Source organism: Hippocampus zosterae, chromosome 10 (genome assembly GCF_025434085.1).
Source record: "Hippocampus zosterae strain Florida chromosome 10, ASM2543408v3, whole genome shotgun sequence".
Classification (NCBI taxonomy): Eukaryota; Metazoa; Chordata; class Actinopteri; order Syngnathiformes; family Syngnathidae; genus Hippocampus; species Hippocampus zosterae.
In genome coordinates, this window is record NC_067460.1 from 23672807 (window position 1) to 23685229 (window position 12423).

General features: G+C 49.2%; 1 protein-coding gene across 1 annotated transcript in view; it reads left to right on the forward strand.

Annotated features, from left to right (window-relative positions):
• The window catches only part of LOC127608882 (protocadherin-16-like), an 84908-nt gene that overhangs the window by 11933 nt on the left and 60552 nt on the right, over positions 1 to 12423 (forward strand). The window lies entirely within an intron of this gene.

Genomic DNA, 12423 nt, shown 5'->3' on the forward strand with positions numbered 1-12423 from the left:
CGTCTTAGCCAGACATGAATTACTCTCACACACAACATTGTTCAAACACTTTGATATGCCTATTGTGATTGCCCATTTCAAGTGGTTTCTTTGTTCAGCCCCCACAGGTCCCCCAAAGCACAGCGGTTAACAATTATCTGTGCCTGTGATTTTTGTCCGTTTTCCCCTCGCGTATTCATCTGTGTACACTTATTTATTTATTTTGGGGGTGGGGCAGAGGCGGGTTACAGAAAACATCATAGACTGTTCGTTAGCAGTTCTGCCTTACGGTGGAGAAGTCCTGCATCAAAGGGGCTCCACAGCTCACCCAACACCCCAAGCAGTGGGCAAAACAAAATTGAAAAAAGAATGGTTTGTAAAAAAGACATCTAAAAATAAAAAACTAAAGCCTGTTAACAGCCACCAGCTTGTGTAATTTAATCTGCTAGATGTGTGCAAAGAAAATAGGTTGTTCTCCAGAGAGAAAATCAGATTTGACATTGAAAACATGATTAGAAAAACCGCAAGATTCAGCCAGGAGCCAATACCAATTCTAATCTTTAGTATAATTTCCGTTGCACTGTGCTCTGGATGGTGCACAAGTTAAATATTACTGAGTGCCATTTTCACTTTGTATGTCAATTGTATTCAGTGGAGTGGAACCTCTGTTCCAATCCAAAGCTGCCTATATTCATCACAAATGTGACAAGCCGTCTTAGAACAATAAAAACAAACAAGGTCCAATTAAAAATAACAACCAACATGTGATAAAATGGTATAATTGTGTATAGAATAGACTCTCGATTCTTGACGATGTTGAGACAAGCCAACCTGCTAGACTTTTGTATTGGAATAGCAAACTAGAAAAATTCCTTTGGAAATTTTAAATGTGGCTTCATGTCCGTAACCCGTGAAGATTTATTATTCAACAAAACGGAAAGGCTTACAAAGGTAAAAGCTAGCATGTGCCCTGTGCTTCATTACTGCTTGCCTAAATGCTAACATTCTATCAGTTCTTATGCTAACATTTAGCCAGATAGCTGGATAGGGATTTTACCTTGTACTCTGTGATAAGGTACTGGTTTCAAAGAACAATAGTCACACGAGTCACAGGTATCCCTTTTCCACCCCAAAAAACTTGGTACTTGTTTGTGCGTCAGGGCCAGTGCTGTGCTTAGCTAGTGCTTAACAAGTTCTTAGAAGAACGTGTTTGGTTTTCCACCGGCAAAGAGCAAAGTAGGAGCGATCTCATTACGTCATCGCAAAGCATCCAAATGTCACCGCTTACGTCAAAGTTTAGCCGAGAGAAATATGTGGCGTTAGCATCTGCTAGGCAACTTAGCATAGCATCGCTTATACTCTTATGTAGTAGTTAACAATCAGGGATATGCAATCAGCAGGTGATGGAAAAAGAAAACTGGTTCTAACCTGAGCACTGGTCCAGAACGAGCACAAGCACAGTGGAAAAGGGCCAACACAGGCAAGTGCATAAGGATTTTTTTATTGTGTTCTATGGCAGGGTGGAAAATGGTCATAAAAGCAGCCTGTGCTGACTTTTAGATGACTTTACCATCACTTCCATTGTGTGTGCGCTTTAACTTCTAAAGTTATGACACGTTGACTGGTGCATTGCATATGTCGGGAACCTCATTTACACCTCACTTTATAGCCTGTTTTCTCAGCAAAGAATTGTCCCTCTGTCTGCATGGGCCCCCCCAGTAAAAAGGCGAAGGTAGTGGCGATGGTGGTTGGGAGGGGGTCTCTGGGTGGTTGAAGGGGAAATGAGCCCTGACAAGTGCTGGCATGAGTGACAGAGCAAGGAAGGGGGGGTCGGGGGCAGCGCACCCTCTTTGTCTGGCCCTCCATCCATCTCGGTCCAGACTCTTTATCTGATTTCGGCTTGTTTCTCATTAGCCGGGTGTGAGTTCTGACTATATCCATTCCGTTCCATTGTGAGTAGACGTGTTCAATAAAGATGATTTTTTTTTTAAAAGAACGTAGTTTGTGTTTTCGAACAGCCTTCTGGAACAGATTATGGTTGAAAACCGAGGTATATATATATATATATATATATATAATATATATATATAGGGCGGCCCGGTATTCCAGTGGTTAGCACGTCGGCTTCACAGTGCAGAGGTACCGGGTTCGATTCCAGCTGCGGCCTCCCTGTGTGGAGTTTGCATGTTCTCCCCCGGGTTTTCTCCGGGTGCTCCGGTTTCCTCCCACATTCCAAAAACATGCGTGGCAGGCTGATTGAACACTCTAAATTGTCCCTAGGTGTGAGTGTGAATGGTTGTTCGTTTCTGTGTGCCCTGCGATTGGCTGGCGACCGATTCAGGGTGTCCCCCGCCTACTGCCCAAAGACAGCTGGGATCGGCTCCAGCACCCCCCGCGACCCTAGTGAGGATTAAGCGGCTCGGAAGATGAATGAATGAATGAATGAATATATATATATATACTGTATATAAAGAATATATTTTTTCCTGCGTGGTATCTTTGGATCACAATGAAATGCTATTGACGCATGACCGGTTCCACAACTCATTTTTCTTTCTTTGTTTTGTAAGCTCGATGACAACATCTTTCAGCGTTCCCGCATCATTTTTTCAAGGCTTTTATGAATCATTTGGCTTGGCCCCGCCGCAACAAGTAGCATGCGGCCATGCCGTTCTGGTTCTTACAGTTACCGTTTAATCTTGCTCTGCTCGCTCTACTTCCCTCCCAGGGCTGTTAAAATGCCAGCATTGCTTCATGACATCTTCATGTATGTCGGCGGCTGTGGAATGCATTCGCTTTAAAAGAGGACGCCAATGAGGAAACCTCTCCACCTCTCTGAAGCACGTGGGATTTGCATACGAAATCGATCCGTTTCCTCGCTTCTATTTGCGTTCGGTTCCACCGTAGAAGAAATCTCATCAACGTTTCAGGCAGCTTCGCCGGATGCGAGAACCCGCTCATTCTGCCAAATGGCCTCTATGCAAAGATTTGGTGTCCGCGAGGTGAAACGCAAAAGCTCAGATGCATTCTTAACATTCATTCTTTTCCTCCCGCCGACGGACTTGGCCGCCTTTTTGGAATGGAAAGGTCTTCCAGAGTAGTCAAAGGATTTTTTTATTTTTGGGGGGGAGGGGGATTGTAAACACGGAAAGCCAGTTCAGCAGATAAATCCAGAATTGGTATCTTTGCACAGAAAGCATGTAATCGATTCTCACCAGATGTTTTGGTGTGAAGAATTTGCGAGACACAAAACACTCACTGGTCTGTTTTCCTGCCAACTTGGACGGCATCCCCCCCCCCCCCGGAGAGGCGAACTGACACTACGCTTGGCCTACCGTGTTTCTTTTTCCCCTTTCTCTTAACGACCTGGCTCCCCTGCGGTCATGCACTCGATGCAGGGGAATGGTAAAACGTCAGGAAACTGGATGTGCTGCTTAATGTGTTCCCAAATGTCATACTTTCTCGGGCAATCGCCCCTTGGGCCTTGACCACGAACCTTGCCCCCCCTTCCCCCAGTGCACATCTGGACGGAGCCTGGGCATTGAGGTCAAAGTTGCCTCGCCGGATGCTACCGAGTGCGTTTTATTGCCTTTGGGTGTCCATCGGCGAATTTCACGGGCATCCTCAGGCATGCGTTGGGCGGTGGGGGCCGCCGGCGTTGTGAAGAGTCACTTTTACAAGAGAATGTTTTTTTCGGTTCTTCCAAACCGGGCCTGGATAGGCTTTTCAAATTGATTTATGGTCTTGAGGTTTCGGCAGAATAGTGCGGTAGCCTAATGCTTCGCACATCTGCCTCCCAGTTAGGACATTTGGCTTCAAATCTCAATTGCGTGGAGTTTGCGTGCTCACCATGTGTTTGATTTTCTCCGGGTACTCCGGCGGCCCCCGGCGTTCCAAAAAGACGCGCTTGTTAAATTCATTGAAAACGATCTGTAGATGTGGAAGGGAGCGCGAACGGTTATTTGTTTGGTAGATGCGGCCTACGAGTCGTTATCAAATTATCAAAAGGTGAGGGCTGGATGATCTGCGGTGAAGGTTTATGAGGTTTGAAATCGGCTGCGGGGCTTTCCTGCCCACATCTGGCGAGGAAGGAAGGAAGACCGGCACTGGGACAAGAATATTTTTATTCATGCGGCACGACTGCCAGGGCGTCTACTGCAGGTGAGGCGGAACTGAACGGAACTTCTTAGTGTCGATGAGAGAAAGCAAACACGGGAGATCTTCCAGAGGGAAAGTCGACCTCTGGCAGCTGCGACCGAGCTGCCGATGCAACAGCTGGACTCAGCTGTTGCTCCCCGATTTGAACCTCTTCCTCTCGCAAAGGGTGTGGGATCGCCATCGGAGACGAGGAAGAAAGCCCTCGCATCCGTATGACTCCGGACTCGTTATCTCCCGCGGCTTCCTTTCCCACATTGTCCTGTCGCGTCACGTCGCCTCATTTCCTCCCTCCGGGCTGGTGACACGCAGATTGCAGCAGGTGAACGCGTCGCATCTGCAAACTCTCCGGTCTACACCGTCGGAGGTCTAATGCCGTACTTGCCTCCAGGGTCCCCGTACGACCCCGCCCCGGTTGATCCCATTTGATAATGCCGGATGAAGTCAGACCGCAGGTGTGTTTGTGCTCCTTCATTGAGTCCAGAGTCCATTATTCACTCCGCATCCCTCCTCCACTCAGGACAGCTGAATGAGACCGAGAGGCTCTCCGGGATGAGGGGCGGCGGGGCCTTCTGTTCTCGCTGGCCCCTTCGCACTTTGGCAGTTGCCGGACGGACAAGCCGGGAAATCAGGAAGCATCATCTGCCCCGAGTTTGGTTCCTGAATAAATCTGGGCTAAATCAGCCGTGCAGCCCCCAGCTGTCCGTCGAGGGCCACCAGACTGGAGAGCAGACGCCGGGTGTCGGCATGCCAGACGGCCAGAATTGGTAGCCAGGGGAAACTTGATTGGGGTGGGGGGTGGGTGGTCCTTAGTCATTTGACCATTGGAGGTATCTAATTTGTGTGTGGAACTGGAAGGATACGAACTGGATGGGGCCACAAGACGGCATGCTCTGTTTCCGCTGACATTGATGGCCCCGGACCCGATGCCCGATCAAATACTCGACTGTGATGATGATTTTCCGGTCGCTTTAGCCGACGGTGGTGACAAACCGTAGCACACATTCCGACTAGCATATAAATTTAGGTTACCCTGACGCCTAAGGAACGTAACGCCGTTGTAACCCCCCCACCCCCTGCCCTGACTTTGTCTATTCCATTAATTACAAAAGCCCGCTTCCAAGAAAAGCACGCGAGGTTCACACACGCCCCACAAACCCCGAAATATCCTAACCGCCCAGAAAATGATCTCCGCATCCAAATCGCGACTGTTTACAAAGAATGCTTCGCTCGCGTCTGCCAGCGACCTCGGGGCCCCCTTTTTTGTTTTTAAACTCACCGCCAGCCTCGCTGCTGCGTCGCTGGCTGCCACTTAAAATGTTAAGCGAGCTCGGCGTTCAGTCACTCTGGGGCGTGCGGTCGCACCATTGTATTTCCACTGGGCTAATTTGATCCATTTGGTCTGATTAGAACCGGCGCAGGTGGCCCCGCGCCAAAAGGATGAGCGCCGATGTTTGGAAATGTTCACGTTTTATGTGATAAAAGGAAAACAGATGTTGGGTAATAGATTGTCACTTGTCATTTATCAGATGCGGACCTCCACCAAGGCCGTTTAAACCTTTTTTGGGGGGGGACCAGCACCCGTGTGGATGCCATTTTGGATATGCATATGTCGCATACATTATTCAAAGGGAAATCCAGCGACACAGTTGACACACTCGCACACAATTTATTTTTTTAAACCTGGATCGACACCTGCATCTAGTTTCTATCTTGGCCTGCGCTCCATCCTTGCATTTCTTCCGTCCGGTAATCCAGTCTTGCGTAATCCTCCTGATAAATAAAGACGTTACAGTCCGGCTCGATCGTCAAAACGAGACCTCGGCAAAACTTCCAAGGTGGAAGGAAGGCTTCAGTGTCTGAGGAGATGAGGAAGACGCGACAAACCACTCGGGAGACGGATGGTTTGCGGCCGAGGGATGATCTACTTTTACATTTCGGTTGGCCGGCGTTGCCAGTTTGGTTTCAGACAGCGAGGCACCCCAGCCCAACTCCAGTCAGTCAGACTCGCTGTCTTGACGGCGCAGATCCTCCACGGTGGTCCGGTCCCGCACTGCCGCTTGCGTGTTTCAAAGCCACTTCGATAAACTCCCTTTGCGTCATATTGGTCAGAATCCAAGGTCGTCCTGTCGTGTGACGAGGCAACTGCTTGTTTTAGCGTTTAGCAGTGGGGCTAATTACCACAAGGTTGCGTACGCCATCAGTGGGGGTGGGGGTGGGGGGTAATTTGGCCTGGTGGCTCTAGTGTTTAGAGCTTCTTTTAACCCCCGTGCGTTGGAAGCCCATATTTAGATTGTCGTGCAGGACGGAACCCGGAGGCAGTGTGGGGAGCGGTGGGGCTCTGCTGTAATTAGGCAGCGCTTCTATGCGGGAGAGCCACACTTGAGATGTGTGATGTGGTATCAAAGCAGCCAAACATTGAGTGCGGGTGTGTGTGTGCGCTCAAAGGCATCCATTTAAAAAAAAAAAATTTTAGGCTGGAATGAATTCTCCAATCATTTGCTCCGGATTCCTATCCGACTGCGTTACTGTTGTCGCTAGTACGCAAACACCAGCGACGGCAAGCGGAAACATTTACAAAGCAAGTTGAGGCTTTTGGCATCTTCGGGCCAAACGAAAGCGACGCACTGCTCGGCAACACCGGCGTTGCAGCTCAGCGTGCAAGACGAGAAAAAAAAATAAAATTAGCCCGGGGCTTCTCTGCTTGGTCTGCAGGGAAAATCAAGTTATTGATTCTTTCGACGGCAACGTCAGGGCGCGGCGTTCCGTTTTTTGCCGTCTCTCAAACGGTGGCAGGATGCAGTCTCAGTCCAGATGCGTTCGTGTCTAGACACAGCTGATGACAAGAACCCATCTGGGATATCGGCTCCAGGTGACCCATGACCCAAAATTGTTAGACGGATGGATATCCAGATCTGGTTTTTGGACGATGACGTTCTGAGGGGGGATTGACGCCAGAACTTTCGGGGCCGGTTGCCCATCAGTTGTAGTCGTTGGCCCAGAAACCGTAACGCTGTTCTCTGACGTCAGCTTGTTGGGTCTTCTTCCCAACTCCTTCACAGGTCATTGTTTTGGCACGGTCGTCGCCGGCGCAACGACTTGATGAGTGCTCTCGTGTGCCGGGCAACGGTACAAAACAATCTCGCTCGGCACGACTTTGCAACAACACGAGCTCGCGGCGCGGCTCTTTGCAGAGCTTTTGGTTTGATGCCCGCACTGGAAGGTTTCAGCGTCACCTGCTGCCTGTTTTCACCTCCCAACAACATGTTGCTTCGGTTCCGTGATTAGTTCAGGCGGCAGGAACGGTGATTAATGTGGCAATTTGCCTTTGGACTTGGAAGAATAACACAAGCTAATTGGGAAATTGGCTCCGTGCGAGGTACGGTAGACGCTCAAGTACTCGACGGGGGCTTGTTATTGGACTCTGTGGTCCTTTTTTTTTCAGTAGCACGATGTACAGAAGCAAATGTTTGGTGAGAGAATTGCTATTGTTCACTTCATTCCCAACCGGACCCGCGTGCCAAACTTGGATTTGGCAAATTTCGAACCCCTAACTATGCATCCTGGTAGTGTCGTAGTTTATACTGCTGCTTTTTGTGCACCTGATATATGTGGAAACGTAAAGTGAACTCCACCCAAAATGTCTTTAGGAATTTCCCATTGAATGGTTATTTTGCGGGTAAAATGTATTTGCGGGTGGCACGGCACTCAACCGGTTAGCGCGTCGGCCTCGCAGCGCAGAGGTGCAAGGTTCCATTCCGGCTCCGGCTTTCCTGTGCGGACTTTGCATGTTCTCCCCCCGTGCCTGCGTGGGTTTTCTCCGGGTATTCCCGTTTCCTCCCGCATTCCAAAAAACAGCCACGACGGGCTAATTGTCTAATTTCCAGTATATAATGTCATCAATGTTTCCATTTCTCCATTCACATAACAAGGAGCTGAAATGTTTTGACAAGGTGTCCCCCAGTTTTACATCTTACCACTGAATTTCCGAGCCGGTTGGGTTGGAGGTATCGTGAGAAGTGAGCCCATCACTGCTGCCGTATCATCTTTTCCAAACGCACATTTTGGACAAAGCCGTGTGAGTGCAAGACGGGCAGGCAGGCTCATCACTTGAGAGTGGAACAAAGGCTTTGATTAAAAAAAAAATAATAATAAATCGAGTATTCAGGGCCGATTTGGATGACGTGAAAAGCTCTCCTGGCCTGCATCATCTTCGGAGTGTGTTTGTGTGTGTGTGTGTGTGTGTGTGTGTGTGTGTGGTCTCCAAAGCAAACAGAAAGGGCAACGACCATTCATCTAATGCCACTCTTCATATTGCGGTTTCATCAAGGACAACACGAGGAGCGCATTAATGTGCCCGCCCGCGCAAGTCGTAAAGGGAAAAGAGGACGCTTGGGGGCGGGGGTGGGGGGGGGGCGGTGAGCCCATGAATTAAAAAAAAAAAAAAAAGCAGTGATGACAGATCTGGTGACGGGGTGTCGCATGCGAGGAGCCTGCAAATGATCTAATCTGCGCCTGAACATTGTTGCGCCTGCCTGCTTGATGGCTTAGCGTCAAAGAATTGTGACAAGACACATGTTGGTTGTGTCTTATTTATTTATCTTTTTTTTTTTCATTTTCACACATATTTCAATATTTTGACATTTTAACTTTTGATTGAACCCAAACATCGAGCTCCAATTAATTCCAGATCTGATTTGGTTACGTTTCTGTGAGAGTCTGGGTAGTGGTGACAAAAAATTTTTTTTTAAATCATTTGAAAAAATGGATGAAATTAAATCCCACCCAAATCTGATCAGCTCCACATTCAATCTAGTTTGACATTCCAACTTTTGATTCAGCATTGAAAAGGACTTTGGGAAGTCCGTTTTTCTCATGGTACGTGGATCAACACCCAACCCGAACAAAATCTGATGCGGATTCAATTCGGTCCTACGTTAGAGTTTTTGACTCGGCGAGCGCATTGTAAATTGGAATCAAACCAGATCAAGCTCCATCCATCCATCCATCCATCATCTACCGCTTATCCGGGGCCGGGTCGCGGGGGCAACAGCTTTAGCAGGGAAGCCCAGACTTCCCTCTCCCTAGCTACTTCTTCCAGCTCTCCCCGGGGGATCCCGAGGCGTTCCCAGGCCAGCTGGGTGACATAGTCTCTCCAGCGTGTCCTGGTTCTTCCTCGGGGTCTCCTCCCGGTGGGACATGCCCGGAACACCTCACCGGGCAGGCGCTCGGGAGGCATCCGAATCAGATGCCCAAGCCACCTCATCTGGCTCCTCTTGACGTGGAGGAGAAGCGGCTCGACTCGGAGCCCCTCCCGGATGACCGAGCTTCTCACCTTATCTCTAAGGGAGAGCCCGGACACCCTGCGGAGAAAACTCATTTCGGCCGCTTGTAACCGGCCCTGTCATGGCCCTCGATACATAATCATCATGGGGGGGGGGTGGGGCTTGAAATGATGCGTGTGGTCACAGTTGAGTGCATAATTCAAGCTCCTCCTCCTCTCAATGTTCGTCCCATCCTGAAAAGAATCGTCCGTTCTAAAACTAAAATTGCGGACGAGACGTTGCGCACGGTTCCCAACTCAACTCTTTTGGTGGAGGTAACAAAACAAAACCAAAAAAAAAAATCATCCGCTAATCAAAAACACTTGAGTACGGTGAGAAGGCGAGCAGATGCTGCGAGTGAAAAGAAGGCGATTAGCCCTCACGCGGCGGATGTGCGTGCAAAATAGACGAGCGGGCCGGGCTGGAGTGCTGATGTGTGTTGCCATGGCGACGGGGGGGGGCAAAAGGGCGCAGAGTTGCTGAAAGTAGAAACGGCTTTTTACAGGATAATCATCAGCCTGGACCGCCTGTTTTTTTTTCTTTCTTTTTTTTTATTTTTTTGTGGCTGAGTATTTACACAGCCCGGCGGTCAGCGAGTCCACCTTTCGGTATTTGCCGTCTCTCAGCCGGTCAACAAATTTAGACGGATGAACGTTTGGATTTCGGAGAGGCGTCTTTCAACCCGAGTGGGGTGTATTTATCTTGGCGAGTAAACGGTTTATCATCACGTGAATCCATATTGTTTATCAAGTCATTTCCAGGGACGACGGAACGTTACACTCGCGCGCACATGCTAATGCCTCCGGATCAGCCATCTCTCCAAAACTCACGTTTTTGTCCGTCTGATTGGCGATCCGCTTGGATGATAACGCATCCAAATGAAGCGGATTAGGAAACGAGGAAACGCGCACTCAGTCCTGAAAATTTCCCCTCTACCACTCGACAGTTTTATTCCACAGTGACATCCGACCTTCCTTTTTCGATGTATTACCTGCACGTACAATTTAAACAGCAAAAGCTTTGTATGGACAAATACTCGGCTTTCATTCTGGGCCGGAACCTTGCGAGGTCTGCAACTAAGATGAAACTGACAACCGCATTTGAAAGAACATGCAAAAAAAAAAAAAAAAAACAACAACAACTTTTTAGCTTGACCCATTTGGGAAGATTACTGAGAATGAGCCTTGGAATTAATCCAAAATGGCCGCTCCATTTTGGCCACGGGTCCTTAAGCATTCTGTTTTGATGGACGTCCACCAGATTTAGTTTTGATTGGTTAAACTGGTGTCTGGGCTTTTTTAAAAAAATGGGGGGGGGGCGGCCTGGTAGCCCAGTGGTTAGCACGTGGGCTTCACAGTGCAGAGGTACCGGGTTCGATTCCAGCTCCGGCCTCCCTGTGTGGAGTTTGCATGTTCTCCCCGGGCCTGCGTGGGTTTTCTCCGGGTGCTCCGGTTTCCTCCCGCATTCCAAAAACATGCGTGGCAGGCTGATTGGACGCTCTAAATTGTCCCTAGGTGTGAATGTGAGCGTGGATGGTTGTTCATCTCTGTGTGCCCTGCGATTGGCTGGCAACCGATTCAGGGTGTCCCCCGCCTACTGCCCGAAGACAGCTGGGATAGGCTCCAGCACCCCCCGCGACCCTAGTGAGGATCAAGCGGCTCGGAAGATGAGATGAGATGAGAGATGAGATTCGGTCGTGGGTTACGGGCGTTTTGTTTTATTTTCACCACACACGACCAAAGTGTGACTGATTCACAATAAACAGCAATTCCACCGCGGCCTTTACCCTGCCTGGAATTTGGATTTATATAAAAAAATGATTTGGGCAGTCCTGAATAGTAAAAAAAAAAAAAAAAAAAAAAAAAAAGTCACTCAAATCGAGCCCCCCTGGGAATTTGCATAAAAACAAATTAACCCCCAATACCAGTGTCCCCATTTTATGCAAATTCCAAATCTTGCTAAACTACAACTCAGGAATTGGTCCAATCAATTTCCAATCGGAAGCAGCTATGGGCGACACTAACTGACAAAGATTTTTTTTTTCTCCCCGTTCATTGCGGCGTGCAACTTTCCTTTGTCAGTGAAGGGTTGAAAATTCCAAATATTCTTCCTTTTGGGACACTTTCTTGGCACGCACCGGTGGAATGAAACACTTATGTGGGGATTTAAGAGGATTGTAAAGACAATGAAAAATAGCATTTTCCCAGAGAACGGGAAAGATCAAATGTTCAGCGTGATCACTTTCCAAAGTGGAACATTTGGAGCGAGACGCGCGATGCTGGCGGCTACCGCCGCTTCTCCCGCAGGAGCTGTCTGCATGCCGTTGAGGCCAAACCACGCGAAAAAGAAAAAAAATTAAAGGATCGTGTTTTGGATTGGATGTGCAAGAATTGATGCCTCAATAAAAAGCGGATTGATACGCTGAAAATATTGCATGACTCAATCACGTTCTTTTACCAAGCGCATCGAAAAAATGTTGCCGCTGACTGGATGCGAGCCGGCTCGCACGACCTCGTTCGCCCAAGTCGGCATCACGCCCCGCGCGGTGAGTTCAAGGCTGCCGCCTTTGAATTTGTCAACACGGCGCCAAAAGTAGCGAACGGGTGCAGCGAGCGGCCGTGAATCGCATCGGGGGCTCCTTGCGTGATCATAAACGCATACTAGGAGGGCCCATGCATCCATCCATCCATCCATCATCTACCGCTTATCCGGGGCCGGGTCGCGGGGGCAACAGCTTTAGCAGGGAAGCCCAGACTTCCCTCTCCCTAGCTACTTCGTCCAGCTCTCCCCGGGGGATCCCGAGTCGTTCCCAGGCCAGCTGGGTGACATAGTCTCTCCAGCGTGTCCTGGGTCTTCCTCGGGGTCTCCTCCCGGTGGGACATGCCCGGAACACCTCACCAGGGAGGCGTTCAGGAGGCATCCGAATCAGATGCCCAAGCCACCTCATCTGGCTCCTCTCGATGTG